At 35.8% G+C, this 26,818-nt stretch overlaps 2 long non-coding RNA genes across 2 annotated transcripts in view; both read left to right on the forward strand.

Moving 5' to 3' along the window:
- The window catches only part of LOC309660828, a 143,960-nt gene extending 142,991 nt beyond the window's left edge, over positions 1-969 (forward strand). Inside the window, exon 5 of the long non-coding RNA XR_014263654.1 lies at positions 857-969. This is a non-coding gene — a long non-coding RNA (uncharacterized lncRNA). The remainder of the gene's footprint in view (positions 1-856) is intronic.
- LOC309660860 overlaps positions 1-26,818 on the forward strand; it is an 850,010-nt gene that overhangs the window by 807,443 nt on the left and 15,749 nt on the right. The gene's annotated exons all lie outside the window — the stretch shown is intronic.

The raw sequence follows: 26,818 nt of genomic DNA on the forward strand, positions 1-26,818 counted from the left end.
TACAAATTATTTTCTGAGAAATAGATTTTAAATGCATATACATTCATTTTAGGAAAAGAAAGACAAATGTATGCCAGAGAACATTTTACTAACAAAGTTTGTCTATTCTTTTAGATCTTGTTACTTCTTTTTTAGTTAGTATTTAGACTGTCACAAGAGTAGCATTTGAATATTAAAGTTTGAAATGTTCCAAAAATGTAATCAGCTCAATGTTCAATGAAATGTATAAGTATGCAGCTGCAATAATATATGAAGACAAGTAAGAGTATTGCTATTAATACCAAGAATACAACATTCCAGACTTGCAATTTTGTGGTTGGTCCACAAATAAAAGGTTAATTCCCTCACCAAATACATATAAACTACCCTGCTATCCAATTATTATCTAATTTTCTCACTTACCTTTTACCATTGTGGTGAGAGTTATTTGAAATACTTTGAGTAGTAAAAAGAAAAACATATAGAAATGTTCTTTTTAAAAACAATTTCCCAGTGTTATTTTGTATGATGTACAGTAGAAGAATATAGTGGTTCATAAACTCAGGAACTTGAAAATACTATTTTTTTTAAGAAAGTTATTATAATAGTAGAATTACTCTTATTGCTCAATGTATTTGAGTGTTTAACTTCTATCACTTAGCAAAATGCATTTGAGATCTATCAATATTATTGCATGAATCAATATTTTATTCCTTTTATTGCCAAGTAAAATTCCATTGTATTGATGTATCAAAGTTTGTTTAACTATTCAACAATTGAAATACAAATGTTTGATTTCAGTTTTTGGTGACTAACATAAAGCTGATATCCATTCAGAAACAGATTTTTGTATAATTATACATTTTCATTTCTCTAGGCCAAACACCTAGAAGGAGGATCATTGGATCATATGTCAAGTGTGTATTTAACTTTACAAGAAGCTGTGAAACTGTTTTCCAAAGCAGTTGTACAGTATCATTTTGCATTCCTACCAGCTGCTCCACATCCTCACCAGCACTCGGTATCGTAAGTGTTTTTTGTTTGTTTTTCATTTTAGCAATGTTAATAAGTATATACCTGTATCTCATGTGGCCTTAAGTTACATTTCTCTAATAATTAATTTTGTTGAGTATCTTTTCCTATGCTTTTGCGTCATCAGAATATCTTCTTTGGTGCAGTGTCTGTTCAGATCCTTTTCTCATTTTTCATATTGTGTTTTCTTTCATTGTTTGACTTTTAGAAAATTTTATGCATTCTAGGTACAAGTCCTTTGTCAGAAATGTGATTTATCAGTATTTTCTCTAGCTCTGGTTGATCTCTTCATTCTCTCAACAGTTCTTTCACGGAACAAAAGTTTTTAATTTTGATGAAGTCTAATTTAGCAATTTTTCTTTTATATATCATGTTCCTGGTGCCTTATGTAAAAACTCTGACTAATCCAAGTCTTCAAATCAGGTAATGTGAGTATTCCAAATTTGTTCTGAAGGGGAAAGAACATGGAGGATCACATTCAATCTTCTATGGGCCACCTCTGGAAGTAGCACACTTTATATCATTGTCAAAATTCAGTCACTTGGCCACACCTAACTGCAAGGTATGCTAGTAAATGTAGGTTAGCTCTATGCAAGGGAGGAAGAAAAAACAAGTTTGGTAAACAGCCAGCCAGGTCCTGCAACAGAGATTAAGTATTTTATTTTGAGCAGCAAGCATAAACTAATTTTACTTCAACTATATCTTTCTAAGCTCATCTTTCATTTTCCTTGGGAAAACTTTACTAAACAGCAATATTTTCCTAAGTCTTATGATTATGATTTCTCCTATTTCTTCTGCTTTGTTTCTACTGCTCAAAAATCTTACTGATTGCTCATAGGTTGTCTCAGATGCCACCTACTAAATGAGATATTTCTGGATTCTTAATGATATGTATGATCTCTCCTTTCTCTGGATTTTCACAGTACTTTATTTATATTAATAGTGTTGTGTTTATAAATTTTATTTTCTTCATAATTATTTATATACTCTCAGTACTTCTACTAGGTTTATAATTCTTGAAGAGAATGACTGTAGCTTGTAAATATGTTCTATTCATTCCTATATTCCTAACGCAAGAACTCAGTAAACATGTGCTTTACTGTTGATGGTTCAGCCAAATGGCCCTAACATTCTTAGTGAATTAAATTGAAGTCATCATAAGGCCAAAGCTCAAATGAAAGAATATGAGAATTCATATGGCATTTTGTCACTGTGAAATGCTTCTATAATGCTTCTCTGTTGTTCTATAAGGAACAAGAAGAAAAGAGCAAAATAAGATTGACAACCCTGAGCCTAAGGTGATTTGAAATATTCTTTGGCCTACATAAGTCAAATGAATGTCAGACTAATAATATAGAGAGAAGCATTTTCTGGCTGCAAACTTCATTAATTAAATTAAGAAGTGCAATTCCATCAGTTAATTTAGTCTACAATATTTTAAGAGAACCACTGGGCATTCTCAGCATTTTCTATCTCATTTCTGTTGTAGACGGTCCCTCTCTACTTTGATTTTCTCCGGGTGCCATTGTAGGCCATGAATTTTGTTTCTATTATAGGCAGATATGGTATTTAAACAATGTTAGAAATAGCCAATACAAGTATATCTGTTTTATCGATATTACATTTGTTCTTTTCTTTTTAAGAAAAATTAGTATATTTGTTAATATGTATTGTGAGATAATAGAAAAAATATATATATATATATATTAGCCTCTGCCCCCAGTTCCTGACACAGGTCTCCTGAAACCCTTGTAATTTCCTAGGTGATAGGAGTGTCTTTTGTTCTAATGAGGCAAATCTGGATGGGCTCCTGGATGAGAGCTGGTCACCAGAAAGACCAAGCCATGATTAGAAGCTCCCCACTCCACATTCTCCTGAGAAGGCACAAGGACTGGAAATAGAATTAATGATTGATCATGCCTACATGAGGAAGCCTCCATAAAATCTTAAAAGTATGTGTTAAGAGAGCTTCCAGGTTGGTGAACATACAAGAGGGTGACACACCACAACTCCACAGGGACAGAGAAGCTCTTGCACCCAGAACCCTCCCAGACTTTACCCTATACATCTCTTCATCTCACTGTTTATCTGAATCATTTATCTTATCCTTTAATATACTGGTTAACATAAGTGTTTTCCTGAGTTCTGTGAGCCACTCTAGCAAGTTAATCAAACCTGAGGAGGAGGTCATTGGAACCTCCAATCTATAGCTGGTTTGTCAGAAGTATAGGTGACAAGCTGAGCTTGAGGGTGGGAGCAGTCTTGTGGGACTGAGCCTTAACCTGTGGGATCTGTCACTATCTCCAGGTAGATAGTGTTAAAATTGAGTTAAATTGTAGGACACCCAGCTTGTGTCATGGAAACTTGCTTCAGGTTGTGAGGAAAACTCCCCACACAGTTGGTGACCAGAGGTGTCAAAAGTGAAGTGTTTTTGTGAATAGAAAAGAGACTCACAGAGAAGAAAAACATAGTAACAAAGAACTGAGTTTTTCCCTACACAGGAAGGAAATAAGGACGTTTGTATCTCTCTAAATGTTATCATTGTTGAACAATAACCAGTGTCAAGGCTGCAAAGAACTTTATTTGGATTCTTAGGAATTACAATTCCAGAGACACAGATTTAGGTAAAACCGAAAGAGTGTTCTGGGGAAGAGAAAGAGTCAGGGGATTATAAAGACAAAAGTCACACAATTGTTAAAGTTGTTTAGCAAGAATTGTGGTTGACTGTGATACAGGAAAGTAAATATTTGTCCTTAAGGAATAGGCTCTCACGAGTTATTTTAGGGTAAGTGTCCAATAAGTATCTTAAGTTTCTGACAGAAGGGCTGTATGCCTGTTTAAGACAATAAGTGGTCAAAAGTTTAAATTCCATCTGGGCTGAGACATACTTAAGTCACATTTCCTCAGTGGCCTCCCAGCTCCATTTTACAGAGCATTCTTAACAATACCTACTCCATTATGCTTTTCTCTTCACATCGCCCAGCTTCTAAAACCAGAAATCTAAAGTCATTCTCCTTTCTGTATCACTCAAGTTTTAAATTAGTCAACAAGTCCAGGTGATTGTATCTCCTAGAGATTTGTCATTCTCTCTACTGAAACATCACTGCTCCAGTCAGATCTTTGTTACCTAGGTTACTACAGTAGCTTCATAACATGGTTTTTTTCCCTCTAATCAGTTAGTGACGCTGCACCCATTGTTAGTGAATGTCATCACCTCATTCTCCTTACAATTTCTTCAGAACCTGACCATTGCCTTGCAGGGTAAAATTCCAATTTTTTATTAAGGATGTCCTTCAAAATTTTCCCTGGGCCTAATTAACCATGGAGGTATTTGTTTGTTTTTAACTTGGATCCACAGATAATTTCAGAAAAGCAACAAATGTTATATTTATGCTCAATTTTCTTCTGAGAACACTATAATTGTTTTTCATCAACTGTTTAAATTGGTTCATGGCCTCCCCCAAATTTAAGGTCTGCTGTTCTACAATTTCATCTCCCACTTGCCTCCATAGTTTTATAACTTAACATATTTTCCCATCTTGTTAAGCTTCTAGGTATGCCTTTCCCTTAACCCTTTATTTTAAACACACTTCCTGTATGTTAACAAACAAACGAACAAACAAAGCTATAGAAAAATGACTTCCTAACTACTATAAGATCTTCAACATGCATTTCAGGCACATATTGCTTCTTTTCAACTCTTCCCACCACTACAAAAGATTTAACAACTCCTCCTCTGAGCTACTATTGTATTTTTTATACACCATATGGTAGACTGTTTCTAAAGTGGCCCCCAATGATGCCTGAGTTCTAGTATGCGTGCCTGTATGTAATCCCTTCCCTTTGAATGTGACCTGAATTACTTCTAATGAATAGTACATAGGCATAGGGATGAAATGTCACACCCAAGTTTAGGTTACAAAAAGACTCTAGCTTCCATCTTGTTAGACCTCTCTTGCTCTCTCACTTGCTCACTCTAATGAAGAAAGCGGCCATGTTGTGAGATACTCCATAGAGAGGCTCAGGTGGCAAAGAACTAAGGCAAGCCTCTGGCCAACACCTCCATTCCCTCTGTCCAAAAACCGGAGAGGAACTGAATCCTGCTAATGACCACATGAGTGAGTCTGGAGGTGGTTTCATCTCCAGTAGAGCCTTGAGATGACTGTGGCTCCAGCTGATGCTTGATTGCATGTGAGGGACCAGCGTTAGAGGACTCAGCAAAGCCATTTCCAGATTCCTGACCCATAGAATCTTTGAGATAATAAATATTGCTTTAAGCCACTACGTTTTGAGGTAATTTATTACTCAACAATAGATCATTAATACACACCATTTCTATTTTATTTGCTTGTCAAGGGGAATGTGGATTAAAGGAAAGAAATTTTGGAACTAAATTAGACAGTTCAAATTCTACTTCTACCATACTATTAACAGAGTGCATTTAGACAAGTTACAATATGTTTTCTTATTGATTAAATTTGATACATATGTTGCATGGTTATTGTGAGGTCTTTACCCCAATAATAGATGCTCAATATTATTGTTATTATATTATTTGTCTATAGGAGTGACTGTTCTGCTTATGTATATGATTCTTAAAGACAGGGAAGATGTCTTCATCCACTTTTGTATAACAGCATTTGTCACATAGTATTCAATAATAAATGTTTAATTTAAAAGTAACTAAGTAGTAGAAAATATGTATTATACTTAACCTTCTCTTAAAAGCAAATATTAAGAAATATAGGATGCTTTGCAATCTTAATTATTTAATGGGCATTGAAGAAGCAAAACTTGGACTCTATTTCTTTATACAAAAATTTAACATTTTTATTTTACAAAGCAGCTATTTTTCCTTCATCTTCAAGCAACCATAGTTTCTATGCTGGTTTTAATGTCAAAATATGTTCATTATTAATTTCTTAATGTAACTCCAATAAGTAGTGAAAACAAAACCTTCAAAGTGAGTTCATGAAAGTAAAGCCAAAGTATCACTGATGAAATGAAACTCTGTTATTTTTTTTAATCCTTCTCTCCCTTAGAGTTCACCACTTGTTCAAATAAAATAAACAATATTGTGGAGCACACTAGTTTGTAATTCCCCAATAATAAATTTTTTATTGTTTCTGAATTTAAGGCAGATTTTCACATAAAAGCTCTGAATTTTTTTGGACTACTTAACTACCTCCTTTCCATATCTCATCTCATCACATTTTAAAGGGAGAACTCTCACCCCCACCTGTGTTTATTCTTAAGTAACAAATCTTCTCCATGCAGATACACTTTCTCACAACCCCCTTTAGATTTTAAGTATTCTGTGAGCAAGTCAGCTTCTCATATTCACCTGCATTTTGCTCTAGATTCCAACTCCTGTAGACTAATCAGGAAATCACTGAAGAGTTCTATGATATGAACATTTACTTCCTCAATACTGAATCATTCATGTCAGCATAAAAACATGGTGCTATATTTCTCTTCCTTAAAAGATGGCTCTCAACTGCATTATACTGTCCCCTCCAACTACCATTTCATTGATTGCCTCCCTTTTACCATGATACACGTCAAAAGAGCTTTCTATATTAATTTCCTCCAGTCTGTTTCCTCTAATTCTCTCTTGTAAAACATTTCAATAGGACTTTTACCCTAAATCTCCACAGAAATGACTTGCTCCAAAACCAATGACCTTTATGGTGCTAATCCAATACTCAATTCTCAACCCTAGTTTTAGTTGAAGTATCACAGTCAATTAAAAATTGGACATGGTAGATCAAACTCCATGTCTGCTCCTTCCTCCCTGAGATATTTTCTTCATTTGAATTTCTGGATTCAATCATCTTCCAGTATCTGTCCCACATCATTAGCTGCCCCATCCCAATCTACATTTTGCTTCCCTCTCGTCTTCCAAATATATTAATCTAGGAATTTCACAGAGCTCAAACTTTGGACTTCATTTCCTCTATATCTATAATGCTCAATAGAAATATGAGCTACAAATATGAGCTGCAAAAGAAACAGGTGAAATTAATCTTAGTAATATATTTATTTGAATGGCTTTAGATATTACTTTAATATTTAAGAATATATAAATGTTAGTAAACTATTTTACATTCTTTTTGGCATACTCAGTCTTTGAAATTTAGTGTATTTTTCACACTTAACAGCACTCTCAATTGAGAATAGCTGTATTTCAGGTGCCCAATAGACACATTTGGTTGTGGCTATCATATTAGAGAGTACAGGTTTATATCTCCACTCCCTTGATGTTTCCCTCCTGTTTCATGTTGTTAAATAACATCTATATGATGACGACTCCCAATTTATATTACAAGGCCAGATCTCCTCTCTGAAATTTATACATTTAAGCACAACTACCTACTTGATGTTTCCACTTGAATGCCTACTACTTGTCTCAGACTTAACACACCCAAAATCAAACTCCTGATCTTCTCCACAGACACACAGAAAACCTCACCTTCCATTCTTCTCCATCTCAGTTAATAGCAAATGCTATGATTCCAATCGTAGAGTCCATAAAACTTGAGTCATTCTTGATTTGATTTTGCTCTCACAGTCCACGCTCAATCTCATTGGCTTTACCATCAAAATATTTCCAGAATCTGAACATTTCTCAGCAACCCAAGGTCAAACACTATCATTTCTTGCTTGTGTTAATGTTCTAACTTCCTAACTAATCTCCCTGTCTCTCCCTTGCCTACTTTCCAACATAACAACCAGGGTGGTCCTGTTTAAATTTATCAGGTGATCTCATTCTGCTACTCAAAACCTTGCAATGATATACTATGTCACTCATGCTAAAATGTCTTAGACCTAGATATCCATTACTTCTTAAATCGCCCGTTGCTCTTTCCCTTGCTTTTGCAAATTCAGGCATATGAGCACCTTGTTGCACTAATACAGCAAAAATACAATTTTCTCTTTGCTTTGCCTAGAAAGTTCATTTCCCATATACTCATGTTGCTGGCTTTCTCCTTTAAGTCTTTACCCGTCTGCCTTCTCTGATTACCTGTTTAAAAATTGCTACCCCTCCCACTAGCTTTTTCTATCCTCCTTCTTTGCTTTATTTTTTTCCATAAAATTCCTCTCTATCTAGCTTACTATATATATTTCCCTAATTATTTTTTATTATCTATATTTTCTACTAGATTGAAAGCTCCATGAGGATATTTATGTCTGTCTTGTGTACCACTAGATACCCATCACTGAAAAGAATTCCTAGTATATACCAAGGTGCCCAGAAAATATCTGTTAAATAAATGTATGAATTAATTAATTAGGAGTAGAAAAATGACCTCTTTCATTATCTTAGCATTTGCAGAACAACTAAGTAATTGGAATAACAGTTAATGCTAGTTACTGCTTCTCACTGCCAAACCTATTACTATTATATGATATCTGCATGTAACTGACATCCATAATTATGAACAGGTAATAATTACATACCAAAGAAAAACGACATCACTCAATCAATCCTTCTATCTCTTTTGTATAGACTGAAAAATAGCTTTGAAACATGGACCTTGATTTATACAGCAAAAGTTAATTACTCTATCAAGAGTTATCAGTGTGTGTCTGTTAAGTACTATCTCTTATAGAAGTTAGAGTCACATAGCTCCTCATACTGCATTTACTGATGCCTGGAGTATAAAGGAATTTGTATGTGTCCCAAAGGCCCTTTTAATTTTATTCCCATTTTGCTTATTTTCATTTTCATATGAGTTCTACTAATTTATTCTGGTCCTGAACAAAATTCCTTTTGGTTCTTGTACTCAGACTATATTCTAGAAGCTATGGAAATGTATGGAGCATGTGTAATTACAAAGTGAAACTACCAAGTATAATTTGGGGGAAAACATGCACTGATTTTATCTAATACACTGTGGGTTTCTGAGTTCTCTCCTGAGCCTAACATGATTAAAAAAATAAGTCTTCTGGTTCTTCTATGTTGTATTTGAGATTGAGAGGTAATATGGTATAGGGAATAAGAGCACAGACTCTGCAGATAGCATGCCTGGATTCAAGTCCTGACTCTTGGCCTTATTAGATGTGTGACTTAGCACAAGTTACGTAACCTCTCAGTGTCTCATTTTCCTCATACACAAAATAATACTAGTAATATCTTCTATATAGCTTTGTTGTGATAATTACATTAATACATGCAAATTACTTGGAATATTGCCTAGAGTATGTATAATACCTGTTCACTAGATGTTAGCTATTATGAAAACTGTAAATATTTTTTACATAAAAGAAGCAATATATACATGCAATCTGTTGAAAAAACCAGAATATTCTCTGGGATACTAGTCAATAAGTTGACATAATCCAAGCTATAAAAGGAAAGGAAAATTTAAAAATATATTATGAGATTTTTCTCTTATTAAGGAACTCTTTCGGAGTAGCACTGACAGTATTATGCACTAGGACACACATATTCGATTCAAATTCCCTACTATACAAATTAAATAGTATTCATCCATTTATTTAATCATGCAATTTATGCTTAAACAATTGTTTACTGAGGGACTACAATGCTAGGTTCTAGAGAGATAATAATCAAAATATAGGTCCTACATACAATGTGTTTATAGTCCCAGAAGACATAGATAAATTAAAAAATAAACACTTTAAAAAGTGAATACTAGGGACTTCCCTCGTGGTGCAGTGGTTAAGAATATGCCTGCCTAGGCAGGGGACACAGGTTTGATCCCTGGTCCGGGAAGATCCCACATGCCACAGGGCAACTAACCCATGCACCACAACTACTGAGCCTGCACTATAGAGCCTGTGAGCCACAACTACTGAGCCCACATGCTGCAACTACTGAAGCCCATGTGCCTAGAGCCCATGCTCCACAACAAGAAAAGCCACTGCAATGAGAAGCCCGCGCACCACAACAAAGAGTAGCCCCCGCTTGCCACAACTAGAGAAAGCCCGCATGCAGCAACAAAGACCCAATGCAGCCAAAAATTAAGCAAATACTAAAATTGAAATAAATATAGGATCTTCCATGCCAAACAAAAATGTAGGGACCCAACCCACCCAACAGTAAGCTGGCAGCAGCCCCATGCCCCTCTGGGCCGTGTAACCAATCACACAGGAAGCCTATTCCACCCTCCAGCAGACCTGAGAGCCACTACATAAGGCATGGCCTAAAAAAAAAAAAAAAAAAAAAAAAAACAGGCTGGGGGCCAGCCCCACCTACCATCATGCTGACAGTAGTCAGCCCTGCCACACCAGAAGAACCCATGCAGTGGGCACCCCTACCCTAGAGCATATAGCTCTGGTGACCAAAGGGGAATGCATTGCTGGGCCCCATAAGATGTATCTTACATAGGACCTTTTATCCAAGATCAGGATACATAACTAACCTACATAGCACATAGAAATAAACATAGAGAATTGGGAGAAAATAAGGAGACAGAGGAACATGTTACAAAGAAGTAACAAGACATAACCTCAGAAAAAGAAATAAACAAAATGGAAATAAGCAGTTTCCCCTACAGAGTTCAAGGTAATAATCATAAAGATGCTCAAAGAACTTGGGAGAAAAATGGATGAACACAGTGAGAATTTCAATAGAGTCAGAAAATATAAAAGGGAACAAAACAGTGAAGACTACAATAACAGAAATACTAGAAGGAATCAACAGTAGCTTAGATGATGCAGAGGAACAGATCAGCGATCTGGAAGACAGAGTAGTGGAAATGAACCAAGCTGAACAGAAAAAAAGAATTTAAAAAATGAAGGCAGTTCTCATAATGACATTCACATTCTAAGGGTCTCAGAAGGCAAATAGAGAGAGAAAGAAGCAGAGAATTTACTTGAAAGAATAATAGCTGAAAACTTTCCCAACATGGGGAAGGAAATAGACATCTAGGTCCAGGAAGCACAAGAGTCCTAAACAAGATGAACCCAAAGAGGTCCATAACAAGACACATTATAATTAAGAAGGTAAAAATAAAGAATCTTAAAAACAGCAAGAGAAAGCTGGTTACATACAAGGGAATTCCCATAAGATTATAAGCTGACTTTTCAGCAGAAACTTTGCAGGCCAGAAGGGAGAGGCATGAAATATTCAAAGTGATAAAAGGAAAAAACCTACAACCAAGAATTCTCTTACTGACAGGTTATCATTCAGACTTGAACGAGAGGTAGAGTTTTACAGACAAGCGAGAGCTAAAAGAGTTCCTCACCACTAAACCAGTTTAACAAGAAATGTTAAAGGGACTTCTCTAAGAGGAGAGAGAAGGCTACAGCTAGAAATATGAAAATTATGACAAGAAAACTTCACTGGTAAAGGCAAACATGCAGTAAATGTAGTTGATCAACCACTTATAAAGCTAATAGAAAGGACAAAAGTAGTAAAATAGTCTATGTCCACAATAAGTAGTTAAAGAATACACAGAACAAAAAAGATGTAAAATATGACTTAAAAAACATTAAAGTCGGGAGTAAAAATGTAAAGATTGTTAGAATGCTTTCAAACTTAAGAGATCATCAACTTAAAATAATGATAGATAGGTTGATTGATAAATAGATAAATATAAACCTCATGGTAACCACAAAACAAAATTCTGCAATAGATACACACACACAAACATAACACTAAAGACAGTAAACAAATCACAAGGAAAAAGAACAAAAGAAGAAGACAGGAACAAAAAAAGGCCTACAAAAATAACCAGAAAACAATGAACAAAATGGCAACAAGCTTATATCTATCAAAATTACTTTAAATGGAAATGGACTAAATGCTTCAGTTACAAGACATACATTAGCTGAATGGATAATAAAACAAGACCAATATATATGCTGCCTACAAAAGACTCATTTCAGATCTAAAGACACACACAGACTGAAAGTGAAAGGATGAAAAAAATGTATTTTATGCAAATGGAAACAAAGAAAGCTGGGATAGCAATACTTATATCAGACAAAATAGATGTTAAAACAAAGACTATAACAAAAGACAAAGAAGGACATTACATGATGATAAAGGGAGCAATCCAATAAGAATGTATAACAATTGTAAATATATATGCACTCAACATACATAAATACATAAACCAAAAGTTAACAAACATAAAAGGAAAATTGACAGTAATACAATAATAGTAGGAGACTCTAACAACCTATTTAAATCAATGGACAGATCATCTAGACAGAAAATCAATAAGGAAACACTGGTCTTAAATGACACATTGGACCAGGTGAACTTAATAGATATACATAGAACATTCCATCCAAAGGCAGAATACACATTCTTTTCAAATTCAAATTGGACATTCTCCAGGATAGATCACATGCTAGGTCACAAAACAAGACTTAATAAATTTAAAAAGATTGAGATGATATCAAACATCTTTTCCAACCACAACACTATAAGACTAGAAAAAACTACAAGAGAAAAAACTGCAAAAAGCACAAACATGTGGGGGCTACATGGTATGCCACTAAACATAGAAAGAAAGAAATCAAAAAGGAAATCAAAAACTAACTGAAGACAAATGAAAATGGAAACACAATGACCCCAAACCTATGGGATATAGCAAATACAGTTCAAAGAGGGAAGTTTATAGTGATACAAGCCTATATTAGAAAACAAGAAAAAATCTCAAATAAACAACCTAATCTTACACCTAAAAGAAATAAAAAACAAGCAAGTTAGAGGGAAAGAAACAAAAAAGATCAGAGTGGAAATAAATGAAGTAGAGATTTTAAAAACAATGGAAGAGATCAATGATACTAAGAGCTGGTCCTTTGAAAAGATAAACAAAATTAATAAGCCTTTAGACAGACTCATTAAGAAAAAAAGAGAGGGCCCAAATTAATAAAATAAAAAAATGCTAAAGGAGAAATTACAACTGACACCACAGAAATACAAAAGATCATAAGAGATTATTATGAACAATTACACACCAATAAGATGGACAACCTAGAAGAAATGAATAAATTCCCAGTGGTAAAATCTCACAAGACTGAATCAGGAAGAAATACAAAATATGAGCACACCAATTACTAGTACTGAAATTGAATCTATGATTTTAAAAAGAAAAACTCCCAACAAACAAAAGTCCAGGACCAGGTGGCCTCACAGGTTAATTCTATCAAGCATTAGAGGATAGTTAATGCCTATAGTTCTCAAATTATTCCAAAGAAATTGAAGAGAAAGGAATGCTTCCAAACTCATTCAACAGGGCCAGCATTACCCTGATACCAAAACTGGACAAGAACATCACAAAAGAAGAAAATTACAGGTCAGTACTACTGAAAAACCTAGATGTAAAAATCCTCAAAAAATACTAGCAAACTAAATTCAACAATACATTAAAAGGATCATTGCCCATGATCAAGTGGGATTTATCCCAGGGATGCAGTGATGGTTCAATATCCACAAATCAACCAATGTGATGTACCACATTAACAAATTGAAGCATTAAAACCATATGATAGATAATCTCAATAGAGAACAAACTACTGACAAAATTTAATATTGATTTATGATAAAAGTTCTCAACAAGATGGGTAAAGAGGGGCATATCTCAACATAATAAAGTTGCAGGATATGAAATTCATGTACAGAAATCTGTTGTGTTTATATACACTAATAATGAGCTATCAGAAAGAGTAATTAAGAAGTTAATCCCATTCACAGTTGCATCAAAAAGAATGAAATACCTGGGAATAAATCTAAGGAAGATAAAAGACCTGTTCCTCTTCTTTCTTTTCTGCGTGGTAAAATTCTTACTCTTGTTTCACATCTCAACCCAATCTTCACTTACTCAGGCTATCTGTGGTTAACCCAGTTCCTAGCACAGTGCCTGGTATCCTGTTGGTATTCAGCATTTTTAAAATAGATAGATGAAAAAACTTGGTGTTTGAAGGAGGAGGAAAGGTCAAATGTGTTAAGTTTTATGATTTGGCAGAAGGATGGATGTTAGTATAATTAAGTATTTCAGGGAATAGATAGGTTTGGTGTTAAAGACAAGGAGATAATCATGCAACATATTGTGGCTGATATACCTGTATACACCTACTATGGACTAAAATGTGTCCTTAATCCCCAAAGTGTTGGTACTTGGAGGTGAGACTTTGTTGAAGTAATTAGACTTAGATTAGGTCATGAGGGTGGGACCCTCATGTTGGGATTTTTAGTGCTCTTTTAGGAGACACCAGAGAATTCATTCTCTGTCTTTGTCCCCACCGTGTGAGGACAAAGCAAGTAGGCAGCCAGCTGCAAGCCAGAAAGAGTCCTCACTAGAACCTAACCATGCTGGCACCCTGATCTTGGACTTTCCAGCCTCCAGAACTGTGAGAAATATATTTCTGTTGTTTAAGCCACTCAGCCTATGGTATTTTGCTATGGCAATCTGAGCTGACCAATAAAACATTCAAGTGAAGTTATCTAGTAAGCAATTTGATATGTAGACCTGATGTCTAGAAGAAAGAAATAATTGGATATTTTAAATAAATGCATATCTTCAATATATAAATTATAATCAAAACCATGGAAATGAATAATATTGCCTTGCTAGTATGTATATAGAATGAGATAAAAATAGGTTTAAACAGAACCTTGTTTCACCAATATATCAATATTAAGAGGAAGCAAAAATGAAAAGAGGTCCTGCAAACAGGACTAAGAAAGAGAGACTAGAGAAGAAAAGAGCTGTGAAAGCCAAGAAAAGGGCATTTCTAAGAGGAAGCTCTAGTCAGTGTCAACTACTGATAGAAATATTCACAGAAAGCCTGAAACCTGTAATTTAGGAAAATGAGAAAGTGACCTAAATAGATACCCTGTATAATTACTGAGGAATGTTGAAATCTCACTTCATATTTTTATACCACATTCATGGTGATAACAGTCTAATTGATTATATGAATAATTTTGCACATAGGCTGAGGGTCCTGGGCACAGGTACAAACAAAGATAGATACTCATATTCATCCAGGGTTTGGAGTTTTGCTGGATGTGTTTGACAAAAAGATAGGAATAAGGCAGAGAGATAGTAAAAATATTTCCAATATATAGACCACCGAATCTGGGACAGAATATTAATTTGGGCAAAGACAAGAAGGGATTGATGCATCAGGAGAATTAGAGGGATGAATTGAAGTGTAGATATTGAAGGGACAGGGAAAAGCAAATAAAAAGGAAAGAAAAATCGGTCAGAGAATGGAAAGTTTGAATTTAATATTTCAGAAGTGAAGGGGCTTCGGGTTATAACAAGTACTAACGTATGACGGAAAGAGAGTGTGACTGTATAATCTTGTTGAAAATGAGAAAATTTAAAAAACAGAGTTTTGGGTTGAACCATCTGGTTTGAATAATGTCTCCCCAAAATTCATTTCCATCTGGAGCTTATGAATGTGACCTTATTTGGAAATAGGTCCTTGCAGATATAAAGTTAAGATGAGGCTGTGCTGGAATAGGGTGGGCCTTAAATCTAATACGATTGACTTCCTTATAATAAGAGGGAAATTCAGATATAGAGACACAGACAAACATCTTCCACGTGAAGATGGAACAGAGATTGGAGTGATGCATCTACAAGTCAGAGAGTGCCAAGGACTGCTGGCAGCCAACAGGAGCTAGAAGAGGTGAGCTAGGAAGAATTCTTCCCCAAAAACTTCTGATAAGAGTATGGCCCTCCCAACACCTTGACTTTTGACTTCTAGCCTCCAGAACTGTGAGAGAATAAATTTCTGTTGTTCTAAGCCACCCAAATTGTGGTAATTCGTTATGGCACCAGTAGGAAATTAAAACCCCATCTATATAAATATAAAATTTATTCAGTAGAATGGCAGGACTGAGATGGAGAAGTAAATTATGAGTCTGACTCAAAACTAAGGACTGCAGATTAATGGGCATAGATATAGACTAATGATTAGAACATAGTGGTTTACTAAAGAAACTAAGGTTGGGTAAGGTGGATGGACATATGTGTTTTTGTTTTTGCTTTTAAATATTTATTTATTTAGGCTGTGCCAGATCTTAGTTGCAGCACTCGTGATCTTTGTTGTGGCATGCGGGATCTTTTTTTTTTTTAGTTGTGGCATGCAGACTTCTTAGTTGTGACGTATGAACTCTCAGTTGTGGCATGTATGCGGGATCTAGTTCCCCGACCAGGGATCAAACCCGGATTCCCTGCATTGGGAGCACAGAGTCTTACCCACTGGACCACCAGGGAAGTCCCAGACATAGGTTTTAAAACAACTAATTCCATCAATGCCTAGTTTGAGGGCCTTCAGAAATTCTGCAAGGAGTTCATTAAGGCTTGACTTTATCGTTCTAAAATAATCTTACTCCAATATAGCAGGACAGTGAAAACATTAATTTCCCCCCAAGTTCTCTTTACCTATTTAAAGAGAAGCAGGCTCAGATGATTGGAAGAGCTCTTCTATCTTCCAGAAAAATTCAGACTCACTAAAACTGATTTGGGAAAGACACAATCTATGTTAGATTCAATGTACAAATTAAATCTCATATGCCTCGTAGATAAAATTTACTTTTGTTTATTTTTACATTTTTATCTTGTCTTCCTTTTTTATTATTGAGATAACTTTTTTATAACATATAAGTTTAATTTTCATGTGTACGATGTTATCTTTCTACTTTTATATACACTACAACATGCTCACCACCAAAAATTTAGTTTTCATAATACAGTTGAACTCCTTTACTCATTTTGCCCTCCCCTCTCCCTTCCCTCTGGTAACCAACATTCTGTTCTCTGTATCTACATGTTTCTTTTGGTTTGTTTTGGTTTGGTTTGTTCATTTATTTTTGTTTGTTTTTTATATTCAATATATGAGTAAAATCATATGGTATTTGTCTTTTTCTGTCTGACTTATTTCACTTAGCATATTACCCTTAAGGTATATCCATGTTGTGACAAATTGTAAGATTTCATCTTTTTTATGGCTGGGTAGTAGTATGTGTGTGTGTGTATATATATATATATATATACACACACACACACACACACACACACACTGTTCTTTATCCATTCATCTGTTGATGGACACTTAGGTTGTTTCCATATCTTGGCTACTGTAAGTAAATAATGCTACTGTGAACATTAGGGTACATATATCGTTTTGAATTGAAGTGTTTTCCTGTTCTTTGGATAAGTACCCAGAAGTGGAAGAGCCGGATAATATGGTAATGCTGTTCTTAATATTCTGAGGAACTTCCATACTGTTCTCCATAGTGGTTGCACCAATTTATATTCCCACCAATAGGATGTAAGTGTTTCCCTTTCTCCACATCCTAGCCAACATTTGTTATTTGTGGTCTTTTTGATAATAGCCATTCTAACAGTTGTGATGTGATATCTCATTGTAGTTTTGATTTGCATTTTTCTAATAATTAGTGATGTTGAACATCTTTTCATGTACCTGTTGATCACCTGTACATCTTCTTTTGAAAGATGTCTATTCGGGTCCTCTGCCCATTTTCCAGTTGGGTTGTTTGAATATTTTGCTGTTGAATTGTATGAGTTCTTTGCATATTTTGGATATTAACCCCTTAAAGATACATGATTTGCAAATATCGTCTCTCATTTGTTAGGTTGTCTTTTAATTTAACTTTTTAAAAAAAAATACCTTTTTACACAACATTGTTGATCAACTATACTCCAAGATAAAATTAAAATGTAAAAAAAAGAAAATACCTTTTTAAAACCATTTAAAAATGTAAAAAAAAGAAAATACTTTTTTAAAACTTCTGATTATAAGTACATGGTAAAGGTAAATCAGTCAGACAGTAGTAAAAGCAATGAAGAGGAAAGTGAAAATTCACTTGTAATTTCATTATAAAAGTTTTTCCATAAACAATATAGCTTAAATCTATTTCTACCTTGATACATGTATCATTTTAAATAATACAAAATATTCAGTTATATAAAGCACTATAATTTAATTAGATGTTATTTTTCTAAGTATTGTTGTTATAAGCATAACTTTATATATATATATATATATATATATATACACACATACGTGTGTGTGTATATATATTTATTTATTCATTTATTTTTTCTTTTTACCTGACAACAACCTTAGGGAAAAAAATTCAATGCAATAGAGTTATTGACTCAGTATGTTAGTCAGAATGTACTAACTACTGTAACAAACAACCTCAAAAGTCAGTGGCTTCACACCATAAAATTTTTTCTTGGTCATGCACCAGTCTGTCATGAATAAAGCAGATTTCCAAGTGGTGTCTTAGAGCCTGTGGCTCCTCCTCTCTCATCACTCTGCATTCCCTAGGTAGGTAAGCTCCTCTGGTGAATTCTCTGCAAAGAAGTATGGGGATCATTTGAGGATTTTTAGGAGTTAGGCTTTGAGGTATCACACATCACTTGTGTTCACATTCCACTGGCCGTAAGTCAGTCACAGGGACATACCTAAATAAAAAATGTGGTCTAACTGTGTTCTCCAGAAGAAAGGGAATGTAGCTTTCAGTGAACCCATAGCAGCCTCTGACACAGTGTATCCATCTGATCCCCAAATATCATTTTGTACTTTTTCCGACTTACCCCTTTCCTAAAGAGATACATTCTGAAGTCCTGTACAACTTGAAGTCCAGGATATTGATGTAATATGAGTGTAGTGATCTTTATTAGATCCATGTATATCTACTCTGGTCTGATGCTCTTGAAATAGAGCTTTAGCTCCCCCTACACCCAATATACAGTAGCACAGTTGGGACAGGATGACCACAACAGAAAATCGTATTTGAAAAGGGCAGAGTGGGAGATACATAGCAGTTATTGGTATGCAGACATCTAGAAATCTCAGTGGCAGGGTATATAAAAACTCCTTATCATAGGGTAGGGGATATTCCTTGATGAGACTATGGTTTGCTCTTTGTGTGGAACTCCCTTGTCTAACGGTTTTACCCACTGATAAATTATTATCTTCCATATTCATATCTGAAGTGGTCTGAGGTGAGCAATGAGGAATATGCCCTTATTAGGTCTTCCCTTGTTTCATAGCCTGTTCCTCCTGGTAAAAATTGTGTTCTGAATATTATGTTATCATTCAAATGGCTGGTGGCTTTTAAGTTCAGGCTCATAGTTCCTTTGGCAATAATATTCTCTCAGAAAATTAGTAGATCTCTCTTTGCATCCAGTGAGTTCCAGGTGCTGCTAACCACAACCAAGGTTATCTTTTAGGCAGAAATTCTCAAGGCTAATGTTTTGCTTCCTCAAACCCATGCTGCTTTATCAACATCATGGCAATTATTTTGGCCAACTTAAAACAATAGGTGGGAAGTCCATACATTTAACACAGAAATGATGGTCTCTTTTAAGCATAGAAGCTTTGCAATATCTTTTGAAAGCTTTTTTCAATCTTATCTTTCACTGTTTAGGTCTAGAATATATAAGGTTTTACAAACTTTTATTGCTCCAAGTCTTTGTACTTTCAAAACTCCTGTCCATATCTAGTAACAAATCAGACAAGACTTTCTTGAGTTTTTCACTTTCTTATAACTTGCCAAAAGCAACCAATAATAACCAACACACACAAACACTCTGATTTTTTCTCTAGAGGTACAAGATCAGTAAGGCATGTGGTCTGCCTTCCAAGTTATCCCAGGCAAGAATTTTGCCAGATATACCATCACAATACAACCTGGGTTTCCACTTTCTCAGCCTCTGATATCAGTTTTCTTGCTGCCAGCCACCTGACCAATTAAGCCAATGCCTCATTAGGTTTCTGCTGTGGCAGCATCATACTTTAAGATAACGATTTGTCTATGTCTGTGTTTGTTATAAACAACCTCCAAATTTTGGTAGATTAACACAAATGTTCATTTTCATCATGCAACCATGCAACATATGGATTCTTTGTTGACCAGCTGTCCTGAGTGGCTCTCTTTCATGCAGTGAATCAGCCACTCAGACACCTTTTTAACTTATAATTCCTCTATTCCTTAGGGCATTCAGTCCTTTGCTACATTATCATAATTCAACTGATAGACATGAAATAGAGAGTACATAAAAGATTACATGTGATATATTTTAGTCTTCAGGATTTAAAATTGGTGTGTCACTTGTAACCTCTTTCCATTGGCCAAATCTTAGTTGCATGACCATTTAACAGCAGATCTAACATTTAACAGGAAATCTCATCCAGCTATGTGCCCATGAACAAAGGCGAAGCAGGGTTTGTTGAGCATACTTATAGAAACCTCTGACAAAGTACATTTTGGTACTTGTTATCAGAAATATACCAGATTGCCTTCCTATCAGCGTTGTATGAGAGTCCCTGCATGTCTCACAATCACATCTACCTTGATATTATTAATGTCTTAATTACTGATGTTCTGGAATATGAATGTGCAATTTTATGATTTTTGTAACTTACATTTGATTTTATATGAGTTTGAAACATTTACTGATTATTTGTGATCTGTGTTTGTGATTTTACCTGTTCAGTGTTGTTGTGCATTTGGTAATAGGCCATTCAGCTTTTTCTTAATCAGTGTATCGAACTCAGTAACTCAGCTCATTGTGTGTGTGTGTGTGTGTATATATATTATATATATATTATGTATATATATATAATATATATATAATATATATATATTATCCTTTTTCACTTCTTTTCTATTTTTTTCCTGCATCCAGGGTAAAGGCTTTTCCATAAATTTGTTCACCATTTCTATGAATTCTCTTTCTATATATCAGTTTAGCTCCTTAGTACTTTTAAAATCATTTTAAAGCTAAAGTATCATTATTTTCATCCTAAATTATTTTCTTAATTCTGCCAATTCACTTTCATGTAATTGACATAAATCTCATCTTTAATCTCTTATTTATTAAACAAATCCTTTAATTTCCAAGTAATTCAAAGAAATTATATATTTAAAAAAAAATAAATCTCCTTCTAGATTATGATTCTCATCTAACATTAACTGGCCTTGTAAACTACAACTTTTTTGTTTTAAAATATTGTCTACGTTTATTTACATTAGAACTGGAACATCACTCTTTCGGCCTGCATTTGATCCCCAAAATTGTATGTACATAGATTCTATTTTAATCTCCTTCATTTTTTTTTCTGAGTGCAATTTAAAACCTCCCATAAAATAGTCACACAGGATTTTGTGGATTTATCTGATCAATTCTGTCTTTCAGCTGTCTGTGGAAGATAGGATAATGAATAATAATATTTAGGAGAGCTTCTACCATTTGTTAAACCCACTTAATTTTGGAAAGTACCATTATGTTAAGTTAGGGTAACTTATTCTATCACTTAATGTATAAAGTTATTTTGGTGAGAGAAGACCCAGGCTATTTTAATGGTGATCTATATTTTTCTTTATAAAGTTACCTTTATATTTGCTGCTGTTGAGCCACAGTTACAGAAAATGGTTCTTAGGAGACAGTTTCTTGAGGATGGCCAATTCTGAAGTCTGTACTTCTCAAACTGAGGTGCAAAAAACGAAGAAAACCCCCTGGTTTTGACACTTCTTACATAATACTGAGTTCAGCTTGAGGGCTTTAAGTAAAACTATTATTCAAGAAGATAATGGGATTTTATTAGATATTTATGTGAAGGAAAACATATCTTTCTACATTGACATATTTGAATGGTATGTCATATATATGTATATGTAGGTATGTATATATATATATCCACACACACACACACACACACACATACTCTGCCTCTTATTAAAGGTGATAAAGCCGAATTCTTTGACTCATAACTGGGAAAGTGGACAATGATCACTCCTAACTCATACAAACTTAGTTGAATAATTGGGTATCATTTTTAGGAGATTGTCTCTATTAGTTATCTCTTCTATGTAATAAACTGCTCAAAATTTGGTGGCTTAAAATAGGAGCAATCATTTCTGAATTTCATGAATCTGAAATTGTGGCAAATTTCAGAAGGATGGTTCATCATTGCTCTCTGTAAACATCAACAGGGGTGGATTAACTAGAAGCTGGAGAATCCACTTTTAAGATGGTTGATCTATATAGCTGGCAAGTTAATGAGCCTGTCATCAGGGAGCTCAGCTAGGCCTGTAGTCCAGAAGGTCTTGGGTCTTCTCCATGTAGACCTCTCCATTAGCTGCTTGTGTTTCCTCACAGCATGGTAATAGGTTCTCAAGAACAAATATTCAAGAAAATCAGTCAGAAGTTGTATCACTATTTATGACATAAACTCAGAAGTCATACTTCTGCCATAGACATAATCATATCCAGATTCAAGGAGAGGGAATGTAGACCATACCTCTTAATGGAAGAAAGGTTGAAGTCATATTGTAGGAGAGAATGTGGAATGGGAGATACGGTTGTGGCTATTTTGGGAAAATACTATCACCCAGGTTATCAAGATAATCTCACTAATAGCCTTGGTCTCAGATCTATAAGACTTAATAGAGGAGGAACTTCAAGATGTCAGAAGAGTAAGACGTGGAGATCACCTTCTTCCCCACAAATACATCAGAAATACATCTACATGTGGAACGACTCCTACAGAACACCTACTGAATGCTGGCAGAAGGCCTCAGACCTCCCAAATGGCCAGAAAATCCCCACGTGCCTGGGTAGGGCAAAAGAAAAAAGAAAAAACAGCGACAAAAGAATAGGGACAGGACCTGCACCAGTGGGAGGGAGCTGTGAAGAAGGAAAGGTTTCCACACACTAGGAAGCCCCTTCGTGGGCAGAGACTGTGGGTGGCAGAGGGGGGAAGCTTCAGAGCCACGGAGGAGAGTGCAGCAACAGGGGTACAGAGGGCAAAGCAGAGAGATTCCTGCACACATGATCGATGCTGACCAGCACTCACCAGCCCGAGAGGCTTGTCTGCTCACCCGCCGGGGCAGGCGGGGCTGGGAGCTGAGGCTCGGGCTTCGGTTGGATCCCAGGGAGAGGACTGGGGTTGGCGGCGTGAACACAGCCTGAAGGGGGGTATTGCACCACAGCTAGCTGGGAGGGAGTCTGGGAAAAGGTCTGGAGCTGCCGAAGAGGCAAGAGACTTTCTTGCCTCTTTGTTTCCTGGTGCGCAAGGAGAGGGGATTAAGAGCACTGCTTAAAGGAGCTCCAGAGACGGGTGCGAGCTGTGGCTATCAGCGCGGACCCCAGAGACGAGCATGAGATGCTAAGGCTGCTGCTGCAGCCATGAAGAAGCCTGTGTGCAAGCACAGTTCACTCTCCACATCTCCCCTCCTGGGAGCCTGTGCAGCCCGCCACTGCCAGGGTCCCGTGATCCAGGGACAACTTCCCTGGGAGAACACACAGCGCGCCTCAGGCTGGTGCAACGTCACGCTGGCCTCTGCCACCGCAGGCTCTCAGAGCATCCTGTACCCCTCCCTCCCACCGGCCTGAGTGAGCCAGAGCCCCTGAAGCAGCTTCTACTTTAACCCTGTCCTGTGAGGAGGGTCTACAGGCAGAGGCAAGTCCAAATCCAAAGCTGAACCCCAGGAGCTGTGCGAACAAAGAAGAGAAAGGGAAATTTCTCCCAGCAGCCTCAGGAGCAGTGGATTAAATCTCCACAATCAACTTGATATACCCTGCATCTGTGGAATACCTGAATAGACAACGAATCATCCCAAATTGAGGAGGTGGACTTTGGGAGCAACGATATATACATTTTTTTCCCTTTTTCTCTTTTTGTGAGTGTGTATGTGTATGCTTCTTGTGTGATTTTGTCTGTATAGCTTTGCTTTTACCATTTATCCTAGGGTTCTGTCTATCCGTTTTTTGTTTTTTGTTTTTTGTTTTTAGTATAGTATTTAGCACTTGCTATCATTGGTGGATTTCTTTTTGGTTTAGTTGCTCTCTTCTTTCTTTCTTTCTTTCTTTTTTAATTATTTAAAGAAATTTTTTTTAACAATTGTTTTTTATTTTTTATTTTAATAACTTTGTTTTATTTTATTTTACTTTATTTTAGTTTATTTTATCTTCTTTCTTTTTTTTTTCTCCCTCTTATTCTGAGCCGTGTGGATGACAGGGTCTTGGTGCACCAGCCAGACGTCAGGGCTGTTCCTCTGAGGTGGGAGAGCCAAGTTCAGGATATTGGTCCACAAGAGACCTCCCAGCTCCGCATAATATCAAATGGCGAAAATCACCCAGAGATCTCCATCTCAACGCCAAGACCCAGATCCACTCAATGAACAGCAAGCTACAGTGCTGGACACTCTATGCCAAACAACTAGCAAGACAGGAATACAACCGCATCCATTAGCAGAGAGGCTGCCTAAAGTCATAATAAGGCCACAGACACCCCAAAACACACCACCAGACGTGGACCTACCCACCAGAAAGACAAGAACCAGCCTCATCCACCAGAACACAGGCACTACTCCCCTCCACCAGGAAGCCTACACAACCCACTGACCAACCTTAGCCACTGGGGACAGACACCAAAAACAACAGGAATGACGAACCTGCAGCCTGCGAAAAGGATACCCCAAACACAGTAAGTTAAGCAAAATGAGAAGACAGAGAAACACACAGCAGATGAAGGAGCAAGGCAAAAACCCACCAGACCTAACAAATGAAGAGGAAATAGGCAGTCTACCTGAAGAAGAATTCAGAATAATGATAGTAAAGATGATCCAAAATCTTGGAAATAGAATGGAGAAAACACAAGAAACGTTTAACAAGGACCTAAAAGAACTAAAGAGCAAACAAACAGTGATGAACAACACAATAAATGAAATAAAAAATTCTCTAGAAGGAATCAATAACAGAATAACTGAGGCAGAAGAAAGGATAAGTGACCTGGAAGATAAAATACTGGAAATAACTACTGCAGAGCAGAATAAAGAAAAAAGAATGAAAAGAATTAAGGAGAGTCTCAGAGACCTCTGGGACAACATTAAACGCAACAACATTCGAATTATAGGGGTCCCAGAAGAAGAAGAGAAAAAGAAAGGGACTGAGAAAATATTTGAAGAGATTATAGTTGAAAACTTCCCTAATATGGGTAAGGAAAGAGTTAATCAAGTCCAGGAAGCACAGAGAGTCCCATACAGGATAAATCCAAGGAGAAACATGCCAAGACACATATTAATAAAACTATCAAAAATTAAATACAAAGAAAAAAATATTAAAAGGAGCAAGGGGAAAACAACAAATAACGTACAAGGGAATCCCCATAAGGTTAACAGCTGATCTTTCAGCAGAAACTCTGCAAGCCAGAAGGGAGTGGCAGGGCATATTTAAAGTGATGAAGGAGAAAAACCTACAACCAAGATACTCTACCCAGCAAGGATCTCATTCAGATTTGACGGAGAAATTAAAAACTTTACAGACAAGCAAAAGCTAAGAGAATTCAGCACCACCAAACCAGCTTTACAACAAATGCTAAAGGAACTTCTCTAGGCAGGAAACACAAGAGAAGGAAAAGACCCACAATAACAAACCCAAAACAATTAAGAAAATGGTAATAGGAAGATACATATCGAAAATTACCTTAAATGTAAATGGATGAAATGCTCCAACCAAAAGACATAGACTGGCTGAATGGATACAAAAACAAGACCTGTATATATGCTGGCTACAAGAGACCCAATTCAGACCTACGGACACATACAGACTGAAAGTGAGGGGATGGAAAAAGGTATTCCATGCAAATGGAAATCAAAAGAAACCTGGAGTAGCAATTCTCATATTGGAGAAAATAAACTTTAAAATAAAGACTATTACAAGAGACAAAGAAGGACACTATATAATGATCAAGGGATCAATCCAAGAAAAAGATATAACAATTGTAAATATTTATGCACCCCAAATAGGAGCACCTCAATACATAAGGAAAATACTAACAGCCATAAAAGGGGAAATCAACAGTAATACAATCATAGTAGGGGACTTTAACACCCCACTTTCACCAATGGACAGATCATCCAAAATGAAAATAAATAAGGAAACACAAGCTTTAAATGATACATTAAACAAGATGGACTTAATTGACATTTATAGGACATTTCATCCAAAAACAACAGAATACACATTCTTCTCAAGTGCTTATGGAACATTCTCCAGGATAGATCATATCTTGGGTCACATATCAAACCTTGGTAAATTTAAGAAAATTGAAATCGTATCAAGTATCTTTTCTGACCACAATGCTATAAGACTAGATATCAAATACAGGAAAAAATCTGTAAAAAATACAAACACATGGAGGCTAAACAATACACTACTTAATAACCAAGACATCACTGAAGAAATAAAAGAGGAAATCAAAAAATACCTAGAAACAAATGACAATGAAAACACGATGACCCAAAACCTATGGGATGCAGCAAAAGCAGTTCTAAGAGGGAAGTTTATAGCAATACAATCCTACCTTAAGAAACAAGAAACATCTCAAATATACTACCTAACCTTACACCTAAAGCAATTAGAGAAATAAGAACAAAAAACCCCAAAGTTAGCAGAAGGAAAGAAATCATAAAGATCAGATCAGAAATAAATGAAAAGGAAATGAAGGAAATGATAGCGAAGATCAATAAAATTAAAGCTGGTTCTTTGACAAGATAAACAACATTGATAAACCATTAGCTAGACACATCAAGAAAAAAAAATGAGAAGACTCAAGTCAATAGAATTAGAAATGAAAAAGGAAAAGTAACAACTGACACTGCAGAAATACAAAGGATCATGAGAGACTACTACAAGCAACTATATGCCAATAAAATGGACAACCTGGAAGAAATGGACAAATTCTTAGAAACGCAAAACCATCTGGTACTGAACCAGGAAGAAATAGAAAATATGAACAGACCAATCACAAGCACTGAAATTGAAACTGT

The sequence above is a fragment of the Balaenoptera physalus genome (genome assembly GCF_965194825.1).
Source record: "Balaenoptera physalus genome assembly, chromosome: 5".
NCBI classification, from domain to species: Eukaryota; Metazoa; Chordata; class Mammalia; order Artiodactyla; family Balaenopteridae; genus Balaenoptera; species Balaenoptera physalus.